Below are 19,109 nucleotides of genomic sequence, written 5' to 3'. Positions count from 1 at the left end.
GTAGGGTCTCCTAAATCTAAAGCAGGCCCCAATTCACTATGTAGTAGGGATAAATTCAGACTTCTGGTCCTTCTGCCTCCACCTCTCACGTGTTACAGCACACTCAGCTTTATGTATTGTTTATAAAGGAAGAGCAACAAGTATACCTCATATCTGGAAAGCACACTACTTAGCAATTGGCACACCCAAAAAGCTTGCCACCTGGGTTAACTCCTCCAATGCCCATAAACAGCTGATGAGATTGGGGGAAGCAGGGACAGATTACGGGCCTGCTAAAGGCCAAGGAGACATTCAGGCAACATGCAAGGTTCATTGCTAAAGAATAAGGGAGTGAACACAGTAAGGATGAAGGATGGAGTGCCCACTTGCAGATAGCCCATATGTGGATGGCAGCAAACTGGTAAAGGAGAACAGATACTGTATCTTATTGGGCTTTGCTTGCCTTCCCTGTAGGAGAAAAGGAAATGCACCTTAGAAACTCTGGAAAATTTAGGGAAAATAAGCATCTGGATCATGAAATGTGACCACACAATCTTGCACTGGGTGAAGAATCTGAGGCAAGCTTTCAAATGGGCAATGCCATTCTGAGAAATAAACTACCTGGTATGGGATTGACTTTTATCTCATTTTAAACACCTGAGTTAACTGATAGTTCTACTTTGTTTATGAATTAACATGAAAATGTTTGAAGTAAATCATAATCATTCATTAAATGATACTTTTCATGTGTTTTGTATTAAATACAATTAAGACGGATGTCAAAATTTATAAGATATATACTTTAATAGCTTGTTTGAAATAAAAATTATAATGTATTTGTTCTGTATCCATGTAGACTATGTAATACTAAAAGAAATATTAATGTAAAATATTAGAGATTTGGTCTTATTTAATGTGAAATGCCACATGAGATTTTTTTAATACTTAGAAAGTGATTATTTTTGCTAAAGAAAGAAAAGTAGGTTTTATAATGATGTAATAACAGAAAAAAAACATTTACTCTCGCTTAGCTGTAATATGATTGCATTTTCATTAGAGCATGAATTAAATTTTTACCATATTTTGAAAATTAATCTTAATGCATCAAGATTGTTAAATAATACCTTAATTCATGTGTCAAATAAACACCAAGTTAATTTATTGTTTCCAAAGTTTTAATGCATAATGGCCAACAGTATAATTTAAATCATGGTATAAATTCTAATACTTTTAATAATTAAACACAAAGAAAAGAGTAATAGTAAAAAACAACAGAGAGAAAATTGGTAAAAATGCAGATCAGATTTAGAATACTAGCTATTCAGAGTTAGAATGAGCATTCCCCAAATCTGCCAAAGTCAACCAGCATATGTGATTGAAATGCAGACTAAGACACTGTGATGTTTGGCTCAATTCTAATAAAGAAAACAAACATTCTTTCTCAAAGTCACTCTTTCCCTTTCTTCTCTTAGTTCTCCTTTTTTGTTTCTTATCCTCTACTGATCTTTTATTCTTGAAGAAAAATAAATTTACTTTTGCCTACCCCCGTCCCTCTTTCCCTCCCTCCTTCCCCTTCTCTCTTCTCTTCTCTTCTCTTCTCTTCTCTTCTCTTCTCTTCTCTTCTCTTCTCTTCTCTTCTCTTCTCTTCTCTTCTCTTCATACTCTTCTCTTCTCTCTCTCTCTCTCTCTCTCTCTCTCTCTCTCTCTCTCCCTCTCTCTCTCTCATATAAATTACAGTGATAGTGAATTGTCTTATTTTGGTAGTAAAGAAAATGAATTAGATAAAGAACAGCTCAGTCACTGACGTGGAGGATAGTGAGAGATTCCCAGAGTGGGTTTATGGAATTAAAGACCTGTTTCAGAGCTTTGTAATAAAAATTCGACATGTAATTTAATTTGCACAGTTTTCTCAACCATTCTCTATCATACCTTACTGTGTTGAGTACACAAAACATGTCCTGGGATTCCAAGTCGGAAATTGCTATTAAATTTTTATAGAATTTATAGAATGAGGAAAAAATCTCTAGAGTGTAGTGAATTTTCAAACTATCTCATTGTTCCTGTGCCTATGAACATTTTATATATTAATAATGTTTACAAATTTTAGAGACAATTTTGTATGTATAAGGGTAAGAGAAAAATGAAAAGACGAAAGCTAAGCCAGACCCTTTCTTCAAATACAAACAAATGGCAGCATTGTACATACCTTGCAGGTAAGTCTGAACTGCTAGAAAAACTCAGGTTTTTCTCTACCCTGAATTGTTAAAGTCTCATTTCCATTGTTCTGAAATCAACACTGTACTTTTCTTTTGATCCTGCCACCTCTCTTTTTAATCCAAATGTAGCAAAGGCAGAACCTAAAGACCATGTAATCAGAATAGCTATGGTTATTTAAAAATAATTGCTTCCCAGGGATATCTGATTCAGTAATTATCTGCAATAAGTTTGGGATCAGATATTTGTTTCTTGGGTTGAGTGGGTGTTTGATATTTTAGAAGCATGGATATTGCTACTGATAAACAAAATGTGGTCTGGTAGGGTGACACAGGCGAGCGTGCAGCAGTCCTACAGCCTCTTATGTGAGCAGTGTCTGATGACCATGGATTTTGTGGCAGCCGTTATCCTACACTTCCCTGTGTGCAGTGCTGAGTGAAAGACGAATAGCACCCGAAGATTAAAAGAATCTGCAGATTAAACCACAGCAACTCTTCAAGCCTGGCTTTGTGTCTCGAAACAAATTGTATATTTTATTTTTCCATTGTATGCTTTGCAAATATATAAGGCTATTCTTTTCATTCTGTCTGCCCCTCCTTATCCAACTGTCTATCTGTCCATCATCTGTCTGTCTGTCTGTCTGTCTGTCTGTCTGTCTGCCTGTCTCCCTACTTCCATTATTTTTCTGTTGCTGTGGTCCAATACCATGACCATGTTCCCATTCCTACCCACCCACTGCCCACTCATGGAATCTCTTATGTCCTCTTCCCAGGGAGAACTGGGTATCCCATGAACTCTCCTTGTTACCTAGTGTCTCTGGGTCTATGGATTATAGCATAGCTATCCTTTATTTTACAACTAATAAGAGGTCAGTTTGGGGTGGGGGAGACTACTAAAGGAGACCACTGGAAGGAGGGCATTCCAGGGTCAGGCAAAAACCTGGCTCAAAGGAATCTCTGAGGAATCGACAAGGATGAACCCAGCTAAGACTGCTAGAAAAAGCAGATATGTAGCCTGAACTGGCCATCAGTTGTGACCAGGCAAGCCTTCAGGTGAAAGAAGTGGGAAACCAACCCAGTCACATAATATTCGACCTACAGTCCATCCTGCCTATGGGATGTGCTGGGGTAAGGGTGGCCTATAGACTGAGGGATTATCCAAGCAATGGCTATTCTAGCCTAAAACCCAAGCCAGGAGAGTAAGTCCATCTCTGACACTGCACCAGGACCCACAGGCTGAATGACCCAGAGAGGTAGGATAGAACCAAATAAGACTGAAAGAAAAAAATAAAGCATCAATCTAATGGTGACTAATGGCATGCTGCTATACTCATAGATTTATACCTATCCCAGTAGTCATCAGAGAGGCTTCATCATGCAACGGATCAGCCAAACATTAGAGGGAGCTGGGGGAATCCTGCTGGAAGGGGAGAAAAATATTATAGGAGCCAGAGGAATCAAGGACATCACAAGAAAAACCCATTGAATCAACTAATCTGGACTTGTAGGGGCTCACTGAGACTGAACTCACAAGCAGGGAGCCTATGTGGGACAGCTCTAGGCTCTCTGTACATATGTTACAGTTGTACAGCTTGGTCTTCTTGTGGGGCTCCTATCAGTGGGAGCAGGGGCTGTCTCTGACTCTTTTACTAGCATTTGGGACCCTATTTCTAATGCTGGGTCACCTTACTGAGACTTAATATATGGGGAGGTGTTTAGTCTTATGCCAACGTGATGTGCCACATTTCGTTCCTATCCAAGGGAGCTCTGCCCTTTCCTAAACATAAACAGAAGGGGAGTTTGTTTTGGGGGTGGAAACAGAGGAGCCTGGGGAGGCAGTGGCTGGGAGGAGAGAGGGAAGGGAAACTGAGGGCTGGATGTAAAATAAATAAATATGTAAAAAAATCATGACCAGAAGCAACTTAAGGAAGAACGTTTATTTTGACTTATGGCTTTAGAGAGTTAGAGTCCATGATGGTGAGGACAGCATGGAATCAGGTCAAAGAGTATCAACAACTTGGGATGCAATCTCTGCCCAGCTCTTTCCCTCCCTCTTCCCCTCCCTTCCACCCTCAGTCCTCTTTCATTCATGTATTTTAGAGTAAATTAAGAATGCACTTTGGGCCTTTCGTGTTTAGTTTAGTATTCCTTTGAAGCTTGGAGGGGACTATTACATGAGTAATTAGATGTATTTTAATTCAGATGTATCCTAATTAGATGTATATCCAATTCCCACTCAGTGAGTATTAAAGTGTACCCTTGATTTGCATTATAACTACATCCTCCTAATACATTAGAGATTGAGGTAACAGAGTATCCCTGTTTCCTTCAGTGGCCAGGTATAACAGGTATTCACAGTGATAACAGAGTGTGCTTCCTCCTGGCTTCCCAAGCAGGTATGACATTTGGATGCACCCAGATGGATACAGAGTTGCTACCTACCCATTGCTGTCTACTGCCCAACTCCTTCTGCAGCGCAACATGGACGTTGGCCTTTGATTTTGTCTCCCAAGCACTTGTTTGGTCTTAAAAGACACTGCACTGTCAGGTATGGCCTTTGTCTTTCAAGTGGATGGACTCCTTTACCAAGACTTAGAAATTGCTGTCCCACACAAATCTATGCAAAAATATTTTTGTATGGGTTCAATGCTTTTATTATATGATATGCAACATACTATTTTTGATTAGTAAATTATTTCTTATCTCTTCTCACAAAATATATGGCAAGCTGGAGAGAACTATCACATACAAGTCAAGTCAGTACATCCATGAGCCAAATTCACTGGCTACTGTTTCATAAATCTAATAATAAATATTTATGTCTAAATATAGAATAGCGATGACCTTGCATGGGAAATGAGGTATTAAAAGTCCTTTACTGGTGGACCCGAAGATCCCCTTCATGTTTATCCATTCCATGTTGAATAGGCTTACTGCCAGCTACCTGCTGGTCCAGAAACAAGAAACACCGCAGTAGCTCCCATATTTAATCAGCTACCAGAACCAGTTAATTCTCTATTACATCCCGAATAACCACCAGGGATAAAGTAGTGCCACCTATTTAATCTAGTCTTTAGCATAAAGTAATTTATAAAGATGGAGGGCAGCACAAAAACAATGAGATTCCCCAACACTAGACACTGAACTTCAGAGTCAGCAGTTTCTGGAGTCTGAGAAGATAGGACTTTAGCTCAGAGTGAACTCATTTCCTTTTACTTTCTAAAGCTCATTTCAGTTGCTATGCTGAGTATAACCAGGCCCTCAGAACACTTTATCCTTCAGACAGGAACATGTAGCTGAACAGATACCATAAAATGAAGGATTCCCCAACTAAGTTAAAACAATCCTGTACAATAAAAGAACTGCCAAAGGTATCACCATCTCTGGTCTCAAGATCTAGTACAGAGCTACAGTAATTAAAAATAGTGTGGTACTGGAATAAAAATAGACATATGAATCAATGAAATTGAATCGAAGACCCAGACATAAATTTGCACACTTAGGAAAACCTGATCTTTGAAAAAGAAGCCAAAATTTTACAATGGAAGATAGAAAGCTTCTTCAACAAACTCTGCTAGTGTAACTGGATGTTGGCATGTAAAAGAATGCAAATGGATCCATGTATATGGCCCTGCACGAAACTCAAGTCCAAGTAGATTAAAGGCCTCAACATAAATACAATTATACTGAACCTGATAGAAGAGAAAGTGAGAAATAGCCTCGAAGGCATTGGCACAGGAGACAACTTCCTGAATGGGACACCAGTAGGGCAGACACTAAGATTGATAATTAATAAATGGGAATTCAGCTGAAAAGTTATTGTAAGGCAAAAGACATTGTCAATAGGACAAAATGGCAGCCTACAGAATGGGAAAAGATCTTTACCAACCCCATATCTAACAGAGTGCTGATCTCCAAACAATATAAATAACTCAAGAAATTAGACATCAAAATACCAAATAATTCACTTACAAATGGGGTACAGATATTAACAGAGAATTCTCAACAGAAGACTTTCAAATAGCAGAGAAATACCTAAAGAAATGTTCATCATCCTTTAGCATCAGGGATGTATAAATCAAAAGGACTCTGAGATACCACCTGTCAGAATGGCTAAGATTAAAAACATAAGTGACAGTTCATGCTGGCGAAGATATGGAGCAAGAGGAACACTCTTCCATTGCTGTTGGGAGTGGCAACTTGTACAGTCACTTTGAAGACAATATGGATGGTTTCTCAGAAAATGCAGAATCAATCTACCTCAAGATTCAGCTACTTTTCTGTTGAACATGTACCTAAAGGATGATCAATCATACAACAAGGACACTTGCTCAACTATGTTCACAGCATCTTTATTCACAATAGGCAGAACCTGGAAACCACCTCGATGCCCCTCAACAGAAGAATAGACAATGAAAATGTGGTACTTTACACGATGGAGTTTTACCTGGCTGTTAAAAACAATGACATCATGAAATCTGCAGACAAATGGATGGAACTAGAAAAAAAGTCATCCCAAGCGAGGTACCCCATACCCAGAAAGACAGACATGGTATGTACTTACTCATAAGTGAATATTAACTATAAATTGAAGGATAGCCGTGCAATGATCCACAGACCCAGGAAGGCTAGGTAGTAAGGAGGGCCTCCTTGGATCTCCCTGGGAAGGGGAAATAGAGGAGATTTGGTTGTAGTCGGAGGCCACTTGTTCATTTTCTGGCCACCCAGAGACCCAAAATTATCACACAGAAACTATATTGATTGCAATACTATTTGGCCAGTAGCTTAAACATATTTCTAACTAACTCTTACATCATAAATTAACCCATTTCTATTATTTTATATTTTACCATGAGACTTGTGGTTTACTGGTACCGGGGCATGGGCATCTTTCTCCTCCAGCAGCTCCATGGTGTTTCCCCCACTGCCTTCTTTCCTCCTGTATCTGCTTGTAATTCCAGTCTTACTCAATTCTGTCCTGCTATAGGCCAAAGCAGCTCTATTCATTAATCAATGGTATTCACAGCATACAGAGGGGAATCCCACATCAGTTTTTGAGTGGACTGAGGGTGGGTGTGGATGAGAACTTGAGGGATTAGGTTAGGGGTAGATGGAGTGGGAGGGTACTGAAAGAGATGGCTAGGAAGGGTGGAATTTAGTGGTCAGGTGAAACCAGTTGCAAGGGAAACGCCCATGAATCTGTAAGGATGACCCCAGCTAAGACTCCTAGCAATAGTAGAATAGAATAGTAAAATAGTTGGTAGAATAGCCTGCACTAGCCCTCTCCTATGATCAGATTGGTGACTAACCCAGCTGTCATTAGAGAGTATCCATCCAGTAACTGATGGAAACAGATTCAGAGACGCACAGTTAAACATTAAGCTCAGGGAATTCTGCTGAAGAGAGGGAGGAAGGAAAGCAGGAGCCAGAGGGGTCAAGGACATCACAAGAAAACTCATAGAATCAGCTAAGCTGGGCTCATAGGAACTCACAGAGTCTGAACCAACCACCAGGGAGCCTTCAGGGAACTCTGCATATATGTTATAGCATATAGCTTGGTCTACTTGTGGAACTCCTAACAGTGAGAGCAGGGGTTGTCATCAACTTTTTGGCTGGCTCTTGGGAACCTATTTCTCATAATAGGTTGCCTTGTTTGGCCTTAATACAGAGTACAGTGCTTAGTCTTACTGCCACTTGATATGCCATGCTTTGTTGACACCCATGGGAGGTGTGTCCCTTTCAGAACAGAAACAGAGCAACAGTGGATGGGGAAAATGGAAGAGATGGGGAAGGGAATGGGAAGAGAAAAGAGAGGAAAAATTTGGTTGGGTTGTAAGATGAACAAACAAATTAAATAAATAAATAAATAAATAAATAAATGAAGAAAGGAAAATGACTTTATAGATTTGCACCAATAATAGGTGAGAAACTACAATTCTCATACATTGGCTATGAGAATGTAAATTGCTAAGGTAAATATGAAAAATTATCTTATAAAGTTAAATATAGCACAACCCCCCACACAAAACGAAGCAGGTAAACAAAACAAAACAAAACCCAGAAGGGTTTATTCTCCCTGGTAGTCTCTGGTGTTGACATAAACACATGAAAGAAGATTGTGTGCTCTAAGGGGTTCAGAGGTGTCCAGGTTTGACCCTTCTTTTCCTTCATCCATTTTAAGATATAACGCGGACAAAGCAATGCCTTTCCAATCTCGCAGGCAGTACCAGGCAGCTGGAACAGAGGGGAATATAGACTGGACTCTCCTCTTTGTGATTCTGCATGTGTCTTTCCCTCCCCATGAAGGACTCTCCCCTGAGACACTAGAGGCTATTGCTCTGCCACCAGCCATTTCTCTTTTCAGCAAACTTGCTGTGAGCTCTCTCAGAAGAAGCCTTCCTCTCTTTCAATCAGTTCTTGCTCCCGGTGAGATCACAGCCAGGCCTGGTCATCTAGAGTGAGCCTTGCTTTGGCCATCCATAATTAATTATGCTAAACACATATGGGTCTTCTTGGTAAAAGGCACTTAATTCTGAAACTTACCCTGAAACCATTGGGAGCAAAGAATATCCTAGCTCCAACAGTCAGTATGATACCACGAGAGCCTGAGGCTACTTCAGCCTTTGTGGGAATGTTGAAGAGTCTTTTAGGATATCCAAGCAACAAGGATTGCTGTTTGGAAATGATGGAATACTCTATCTGGGCCAACCCATGCCTGAAATCTCACCTGTCTTGGGCTGCTTAAATTCTTGAATTAATTGAGATCCTTCATTACAAGGTCATGTTTAGATTTTTTTTATTATAGCTTTTAAAATGTTCTCTTTATCCTTTTTAAAATTGATTTTATTGAGCTATACATTTTCCTCTGTTCCTCTCACTCCTGCCTCTTGCTGTGGGACAATGGTCTATATCCTGTCATTTATATTTTAATAAAATGCTGATTGGCCAGTAGCCAGGCAGGAAGTGTAGGTGGGGCAATCAGGTAGGAAATAGAGGCAGGATGTTGAGAACAGGAGAATTCTGGGAGAAGAAAGAGTTAGTCTGCAGTCATCATCCAAACAAAGAGGAAGCCAGACACAGAGGAAGCAAGATGAGAATACCTCACTGATAAAAGGGACCAAGCCACGTGGCTAACACAGATAAGAATAATGGGTTAATGTAAATTAAGAGTTAATAAGAAGCCTGAGCTACTAGACCAATTAATTTATAATTAATGTATTAGACCTCTGTGTATTTCTTTGGGACTTAATGGCTGTGGACCTGGTGGTACAGAAACCTCTCTGTCAACAATCACTTCCTAAATGTAACCCCAGTAGCACAGACACTGAAAGAAACAATAAATAAATGGAAACTGAGAAGTTTCTGTAAAGCAAAAGACACAATAAGACAGAACAGCAGCCTACAGAATGGGAAAAGATCTTCATCAACCCCACATCAGACATATTTCCAAAATACACAAAGAACTCAAGTAATTGGTCAGAAAAAAAATAATCCAATAAAAAATGGAGTCCAGACCTAAACAGAGAACTCTGAACTGAGGAATCTAAAATGGTTAAAAGACACTTAAGGAAATGTTTAACATCCTTAGTCATCAAAGAAATGCAAATCAAAATAACTCTGAGATGTTTAGCATCTTATGCGCAAACAAAATATGCCCTTGCCCACCATCTTTCTTATCTCAGCTCCAACACCATGTGTTCAGTGATGCCTGCTCAGACACACCCTTAGCCAGTTCAGTGATGCCTGCTCAGACACACCCTTAGCCATAACCACACTTTCCTTGCTTTCCTCAGGTTGGTCATGCAAGGATATCCATTCTTTAATCCTGGTGTGGGATTTTGCACTCGTGAATGTCATTACTGGGTTAAGACTTGCATTTCCTTTAACAATGATGATGATGGTCATGATGATGGGGAAACATTATACAACGCTTTGATTGTATTTGAAAATTAAGGAGCAAAGAGTGATCTTCCCTACCTTGATCAACAGATCACTGCCAAAGGACAGTTTAATCTGAACCAGGGAAATGAGTAAATCAATCATCAGTTTATCCACAAGATGAAATCTGAGAGTGGGATTGGGAATCTCTAAGCATTGGAGTATATGTTAGAAGGACCAGCAAACACAAGCAACACATGCCTATGCAAATGTCCACTACATTCAGAATGATTTAGCCATGATACAAATTGGTTGCACAGTAAATTAACTGTCTTTCTCTTAAGTAAAAGGAAATGCTAGGAGAATTCCTGAAGATGGGCAATCACATTCATGCACAGATTTCTAGTCTCTCAGGAAACCCACCAAGGATAGTGGAAAGCATCTATCTCTCCATGGGGAAGCGACAGTGTAAAAGAGAGACCTTGGAAAAGAGAGAAAAGAGGTAGTCCAATTCATTCTGGTGGGCTCGGTTCCAACAGAAGGACTCTCTTCCCTGTGCGAGTTAGTATGACTGGAGGGCAGAGAAAAGGGAGGACAATTCTCAGTCCTCAGCATTTAACCTGAGCAATGGCAGGAAGCCATCTTAACAAGACCCTTGCTGAGCCAGTGGTTAGAGAATTTCTAGAGACGAGTTCTGCAGGGCTCTCTTTGGAAATCCAGGGATGGTGCCGTAGGGCCGTGGTCTGCAGAATACTAAGTACAGGGGAAACTGTAAAATCAGAATTCAGGTGAGTCACATAGAAGCAAGCTTGGTACCTACAGTTGCGACAGGGACAGTCCAGAGGTGGTCCAGACACCCATACTATTACTAGGGACCACATACAAACACCAGACACTAGCTTTGACGTCTTATCCATCACTCCAACACACAGAAAACAAACATTGTGGATCCTGCCTTCCATCACAGTAAGAAAGAGAGAGGGAGGGAGGGAGGGAGGGAGGGAGGGAGGGAGGGAGGGAGAGAGAGAGACAGACAGAGAGAGAGAGACAGACAGACAGACAGAGACAGAGAGAGACAGAGAGAGACAGAGAGAGACAGAGAGAGAGAGAGATCTTCACAAAGTGGGGATTCAATTCGATAGTCTCTGGCTGTTGACTTTAGGCAAGCAGTGTGTGCTTTCACCAGTTCCTATTATAGGAACTGATATCCGAGGGATTTTTCACTTAAAAGTCCCAGGGCAATTTTTTTCTCCTGAAGTGTGTGAAGACAGCAATACCAGATCATTTACCTCTCCACCATCACATTAAAATGCATGACACAATTCTTTAATTACCACCTCAATCTAATTCTCTAAGAAGTTGGTCCTAATTGCATTGTTGTTATGCACGGATGCAAATAAGATGTTGGCTGTTTCCCTTGTAGCAAATGACTGTTTTTAATAAGTACCTATTCTCTTGTTCGAGAGGGTGGGGTGCTGCCACTGCACCCACAGAAGCGGTGTCTCCACCCCAGATGATATTGGGTAAACTCAGAAATCAAAGAGTACATGGCTCCTCTCTCCCAGCTGTCCACAACATACACCCAAATACAGCAAAGCAGTGTCCACAAATAAGACAGTAAACAGCCTAAAATTCCCCCTAGACAGCCACAGGGAGGTGTGAATTGGACATTTGCTGAGAGAATCTTGCCAGAAGGGATGCGAAACAAACAAGCCCCAGCTGCTATGCATTGCTTTTCTAAAAGGAACTTAAGGTTGTTTCACAAGTACAGGTGTGAGAACGAGGCGAGGGAAGGAGAAGAAGAGAGAAGATGATGCAGAGGGAAGGGACAATCACAAGAGCAGGGTGAAATTATCAAGGACGGAAAGTAGCTGCCTTGACGTGGAGCATGGCATCTGCCTCCCTCTTGGTAGCTGGTCCTGCTTCGAAAGGCGCCTTGCCAGGTCTAGAGCTGTGCGGGGAACTGGGGTAGAGCTTACCCAATGGACGAGTTTGAAGACTGGCTGAAACGTATTGGGGTAGGCAGAGGCAGGAATCAACCAAATGGAAGATCTATAATTTGTGAAATTACCTCTTCAAATCATACTTATGTTTCCGTAGAGAGCTTGTGTCCTGGTTTCCTTTTTTAAAAAGAGGTTATTTGGTTTACGCTTCAGACGGTAGCGCATCACTGAAGAAGTCACGGCAGGAACTGATGCCAGGGCCACGGAGGAGTGCTGCTTACTGTTTTGTTCCCCACCGCTCCCTCAGCCTGCATTCTCACAAACCCAAGGCCATCTGCACAGGAGTGGCTTTGCTCACAGTGTCCTGGGACCTCCATCACCAGTCAGGAGAATGCTCCAGATTTGCCTACAGGCCAGTTTGATGCAGGTTCCCTCTTCTCCGGTGACTCTAGTTTGCTTCAAGTTAAAAAACACACAACCAAAATTTAACCAGCATGAGAAATAAGAAATTAATATTTCTTTATAGGATTTTATAGCAATATATACACGTGGATACATAGTTATTTACTTAATACTTCATTTCACTTGAAATGTTGTCTGTTTGCAGAATAAATTTGTTATAGAGAACACAATTTGCCAATCTTCCATTTTCTCTGCCATTATATTGGCTTGGAAAGTCATTTAACAGGTTGGGTACGTGGCCAGGTGAGTTTCAGTTTTGTAAACTTAGGATCAGATGTGGTATCAGAGGCCATTTTAAGCAGTCAGCTTCTCCTGCAGCTTCTAAATGGCTAGAACACTCCTCTGCTTCATTTTACTTCCTGGGATTACTGTTTTAGTCATGTGAGAAGTTTGAGGATTAACTCGACGACTGTTGGAACAAATCGTCTTCTCCTCAAATGCTTTAAAATTTAGGGTTGCAAACTGGCATTTATAAGTATGGTATTTGTTCATCCTGAAGAGCAGTTTCCATCCCTGGATGGCAGAGCAGAAAAAGGACTGAGCGACATACAGTCAGCCATCGATGGTCATGATGGTTCTGCAATCATGGCTTCCATAATCTTTGCATTTGATTTCTGAATTACATTTATAAATAATATAAACAAACTTTTTTCATATCATTATTTCTTAAACAATCTCTCATCCCTGTTCACATAGCACCTATACGATGTGTGATTTGGAAACAATCAACAGCCCATTTAAAGTACTACCTACCTCATTCGTACAAAGGTGCCCATGGGTTTTGGTTTCCGCGGGGGTTCTGGAAACAGCATTCCCAGGATTCTTAGGACTGGTCCCAGCCCTTTCTCTCATGTGCTGTTGGCAGACATTCGCATTTTGTACTTTCCTCAGCTGAGTGAGCACCCATTCCACCATCTGTAATAGATCCTCATTTATATTCTTCTGCAGAGGCGCTCTCCTCGGGATTTCTACATATGCAAACTTCCTAGTTAAATCTGAATTTCAGAAAAATAACAAGTGACATGCTAGTGTAAATACGCCTCAAGTATTTCAGAGATCTCTTATACCAAGATACCATTGCTCATCTGAATTTGGATGTAATTGGATTACTTTTCTTTTCAGGCTCTGAATCTGGCCACCTAGAGAGAGTGAAACTTTGTAATTCAGATAGTCTGTGAATTCATTTTGTAGCCTGAGCTAGCCTCAACTCACAAAAATCCTCCTCCTCCACTTCCCTGCTTCTAGGATCACAGTATGCATCATGACGTTTGAATATGACGGTAATTCTAATTCCCTTCCATACCCAGTTCATGTGGCTAATACCTGGTCAATACTACCAGACAGCTTTAACAGCAAGAAATAACCTAGATGTTCCCAGTCAGGTGAAACATTTTCTGTTGTTGTTGGTTGCTTTGTTTTTCACACTTTTGGAGGGTCAGCCACCCAGCTCTCAAATAAATCACACACACATTGAGGGGATTTTTATTACTTATAAATGCATGGTCTTAGCTTGGCTTGTTTCTAGCCAGCTTTCTTATCTAAAATTATCCCATCTGTCTTTTGCCTCTGAGCTTTTATCTTTCTTTATTTCTGTATACTTTTTCTTTAGACCTTGCTCTGTGTCTGGCTGTGTAGCTGGGTGGCTATTCCTGATGTCCTCCTCTACTTGATCTGCCTTGCTCCTTCTCCTTCCCTTCCAGATTTCTCCTCCTATTTATTCTCTCTGCCTGCCAGGACCACCTATCCTTTCTCCTGCATTCCTATTGACTGTTCAGTGCTTTATCAGGTGTTTTAGATAGACAAAATAGCACAGCTTCACAGAGTTAAACAAATGTAACATAAAAGAACGCAAGACATCTTTGGGTCATTAAACAAATGTTCCACAGTATAAACAAATGTAACATCTTAAAATAATATTCCACACAGTTTTCCCAGCCTGCTTTGGTATGTTCAATACAGGATATACTTGAAAAACAATTTGTGTTACTCATTTAAAATTACTGGACATGAGAATGAATCACAAGATGTTGCAAGGAGGGGCTGCTTGTTCGTCCATGGCCACCCGGCTAGCTTAGTCCTGAAATAACCACATAGAAATTGTATTAATTAAATCACTGTTTGGCCCATTAGCTCTAGTTTCTTACTGGCTAATTCTTACATAATTTAACCCATTTCTATTAATCTGTGTATTGCCACATGGCAGTGACTTACCAGGTAGAATTTCCAGCGTCTGTCTCTGGCAGATCCATGGAGTATCTCCGACTCTGTCCTACTTTCTCTCAGCATTCAGTCTGTCTTCCCTGCCTAAGTTCTGCCTATCAACAGGCCGAAATCAGCTTCTTTATTAACCAATGAAAACAACACAAAGACAGAAGGACCTCCTACACCATTTCCCCTTTTCTGTTTAAACAAAAAGGAAGGCTTTAACTTTAACATAGTAAAATTACGTATAACAGGTATCAACCAAGAATTACAATTTCAATATTTTTATTTACTTCTTCTTTTATCATAACTAAGGAAAACTATAACTATAAATTCTTCAACTCCATTAAAGACTCCAGAAGGAGATAAAAGTACCTATGTAAACTGGAAGTGCATTGTAAGCAACTTCCAAAACTCTAGAATTGATGGAGACATCTCCCTGCTTAGACAGTAACTCCAAGTTTTTCTGTACCATGGGAGCATCCATCTTCAGTCTACAGGCCCATAGTATCCAGCAGACTTTTCAATGAAGCAGGAAATTTCAAAGACAGTTCAGTCACTTTCTTCTGTGTCCTAAAGAATGTCTCTCAGACTCTTTAATGAATTAGGAAGCCTGAAGGACCATCTCACCTTTAGGCAAGTTCAGCTGTAATCTCTCTGTGGGTTCTTCATGTCCAGTGAAGCAGTCCAGGCAAGAGCAGTTTCTTGCCCAAATGCCTAACCAACTTCATAAAGACCCTCTTTGATGCCAATCTTCCTCTGGAAGTAGCTTGGTACTGCCAGAAGCAGATGCATCTCACTATCATGAAAAATCCTAAGTTCTTAAACATTTTAAATGCCATATTCTGAAGGAAGGTCTCTGAAACATTTAAAGAATACCTATCTAACTGAAACATATCTCTGTACATCTAGAAAATCTAACTAACATGACCATAAACTTGACAATTATAGATGATAACTATTAAACTACATTTTAATTATATATTACATTTTAAAATGAGCTACACAAACACAATACCTTAATCAAAATCAGAAATGCATATAACAAAATTGACCTTAAATTTGTATCAGTAAACCGAGATCCATACCAATGCAAATTATTCATATCTATATCAACAAGACACATAATGGACCCACTTTAAGAGTTTATTAAGAGGAGGGAGTAAGAGAAGGAAAGGCCTGTTAGAAACTTGATGCGGCAAGAGAACATGGAGCGGGCATATCCAGCTTGTAAAGTCTGTCTAGCAAAAGCACAGAAGGGCTTACAAAGCGGCAGGATGCATAGATCATGTGACCACTCTACACTTTGATCATGTAGGATTTGAGGATCCTGGGTGGCTATGTAAGTTGTCTGAACACTTGATGGTGCATGCATGGCTGTGGAACCTAGCTTGGGGGTGGCTAGGTGTTTTGGCAGAACCTTGGCAACTTTGGGTGGTAGAAATGATAATACTAGCACTGTGTACAATAAATATGTACCAATACATTTTTTGAGAAGAAAAACATTCATACAAATAAAATTTTGTGAAACACTGCAAAATTAAAAAAAAATACAGTTTCTGAGAAATAAATATTTTGGGCAAAGCTTGCACAAATTGTACCAAAATTGCTCTGTTGTCACTGTCGTCTCCCATGTGTATTTCATAGTTCCTATGTACTTGTGACCACTTCCTTGTTTCTTGTACATCACGCTCTGGGTGGTCAGTCTATGTTGACAAGCTTGCATTTCTCCAATGCTCCTTTTAAATGTGAGTCATTTCACCACCAGCAAACTGCCATGCACCTTGAATGCTATGCTGGAGCATTCGATGTTTACATCCCAATGTCTCAACTACGTCTTTGTTTAGATCAGAGTCTCTTGGCGCTTTTACCCTGTGCTCTTCACTACAGCTTAAGGAGATTTCCTTCCTCTGTGGCAGTTGCCATAATCATCCAGCAGTTTGTAAAAAGATCTCTCTAAGCCATCTCTCACCTAGACCTAAAGCATTTATCTTTAAATGTCTATATTTCTACACTTACATATCTTCATTACAACACAACAACCTAAATGGAACTTCACCCCACTGGAATATATATTGTCACATGCAGGGAAGAAAAATATAGCTTGTTATCCAAAAGGATTTCAAAAGTAATTGAAATAGTGCAGCCACTATGAAAAAAACAAAAGAGAGTTTCCTCAATAAACCAATGTCAAACATTCATTTAAAATTTGTCAATGTATCTCCTGAATCTTTTGAAATGTTATTATGGCAACTAGACCAATATTTCTGCCTTGGCAGTTCAAAACAAACTCCTTCAAAATATTCAATATACCATTCTAGACTTTTGCTTGACTTATTTAGAACCCCCTTCTCATCTCATTTATAAACAGCTCTGCACTGTTTGTGTAACAAATCAAGCAGATGAGAATCTGGGTTTCCCAGTCATTCATTACCCCCTTTCTACACAATAAAGCCTTAGGAAATTGTGGAGGTCTTTTCAGAGCTTAAGGAAAGGAAAGATAATGTGTATAATAACATACTAATGTGTTTTTTAATTTTTTAAATTTTATTTTTATTTTATAGATCACAATATTTCAACCTAAAAAAGCTTTCTTACTTTCTTTACCAAATGACCCCAACCACTGGTCTTGGATGATTATCAAGGCATAACTTATCAGGTTTTAAGTAACTTCTCAACACTTCATAAAGGAGCTCAGCAGCAATTTTGAATTATAAAAAAATCTATTATGAGCTCTTCTAATGCTGCACTATAGAAGTTAAACATGCTGATACCAGGAAAAATAAATTCATCCCTGTGATTCCACAAGGCAAAGAGGGTGCTCACTTGTATGTAGCATTCTTAATAATTACTAATGTTTTCAAAGAGGAGCGTCTAGACTGTCAGTAAAGGAGACTCAGCAGAGATTTTTGAAGAAGGATGATTATCCAAATAGTGTTTTTTAACAGTCAGGGCAGAGTATTCTGGGAGGTAACTGAAAGCTGCAAAAAGTGACATTACCACATAACTAAGAGCAGGGTGCACACTTTGAACAAAGTAAATACTCAGTGGATTCTGGCACAAGGACATGGCAGGGTTTCTGGGCCAGGCAGTTTTCAGGAGCCCTTTAAGGGATTAATAGAAATAGTATGACCTACTTTTGCAATAGTAAACTAAGGTCACCCATGTGACTGTTCTGGCAAGTTGGCACTTTTCTTCTTCTTCTTCATTTCCTCTTCCTTTTCTTTCTTCTTTTGTGAAGCACAAATGGTAAATGTTTCTTGTGGAAGTTATATTACACCTCTTTAGCAGGGAAAATATCAATCACATTAAAGCAGAATCTATTGACAAAAAATAGTGAGACAAATTTCCTATTTATCTTATCAAGGTAAAGAATAAATGCACTAGTGACTAAATTGTGAACAAAACAATACTCTTTTTAATTGTCATTTATTCAATGAGGCTCCCTTTTGTAAACTTTTTTGTTACTTTTGCTCTACTCATTCACAAGTTCCAAGCAGGTTCCTTTAAAGATATATCCTGTAGGATTTCTTTTATCATCTGTAACCTTTACCATTTTCCTTAAAATTCTCAGAGTCATGTAGAAGAATAGTCAGGATTTATAGCAAATGAACCCTTATTAATAGTTTCAGAAGCAGGTGTACTCTTCAGACATCAATCTATACAGAACCAGCAAAGCTAGAAGTGAATCATCATTGGTGTGGCCACACTGAAGAGTAGCAATGCAAAAAGGAGGATGAACACAGTGCAACAGAGCCCCACATACATGCTCTCAGAGGATGGAGCAGGCCATTTTAGAAAGGTGATGAGGGAAGTCCTTCTGTATATGTGTTGCTTTGACTGGGTAATGAATAAAGCTGCTTTAGCCAGTGGCTTAGCAGAGTAAAGCCAGGTGGAAAATCTGAACAGAGATATAAAGAGAGTAGGTAGAGTCAACCATGTAGCTGCTGAAGGAAACAGATGCCAGAATTTCACTGGTAGGCTATAGCCTTATGTGGATATACAAATGAATAGACATAAGTTAATTCAAGATGTAAGAGATAGCTAGAAATATTCATGAATCATTGGTCAAACAATGTTGCAACTAAAATTGTTTTTGTGTGCTTATTTAGGTGTGGGTGGCCAGGAAATGAATGAGCAGTTTCCATTTACAAAATGGTACCCAACGTGGGGCATAGACCCACATAAGTATAAAACAAAAAGTATAAGAAAAAAAGGGCTTCTAGACTCACAAAAACATAAGCCAAACACAGCTTTTTGGTAGCCACATTTTTTTTTTTTTCAGATAGGCATTGTTTGTTGGCAGCAAACATAGGCATGGCTCCTTTAAGAGAAGGTTTCCTGAGTCAACATTAGCAACAAAGACTGCATGGCTTCTTTGAGAGACAGTTTGCTGGTTCATGCTGGAAGCATGAACACTGTCTCTTGTGTG

This window comes from Chionomys nivalis, chromosome 16 (assembly GCF_950005125.1).
Source record: "Chionomys nivalis chromosome 16, mChiNiv1.1, whole genome shotgun sequence".
Classification (NCBI taxonomy): Eukaryota; Metazoa; Chordata; class Mammalia; order Rodentia; family Cricetidae; genus Chionomys; species Chionomys nivalis.
This window is presented reverse-complemented; position numbering follows the sequence as displayed.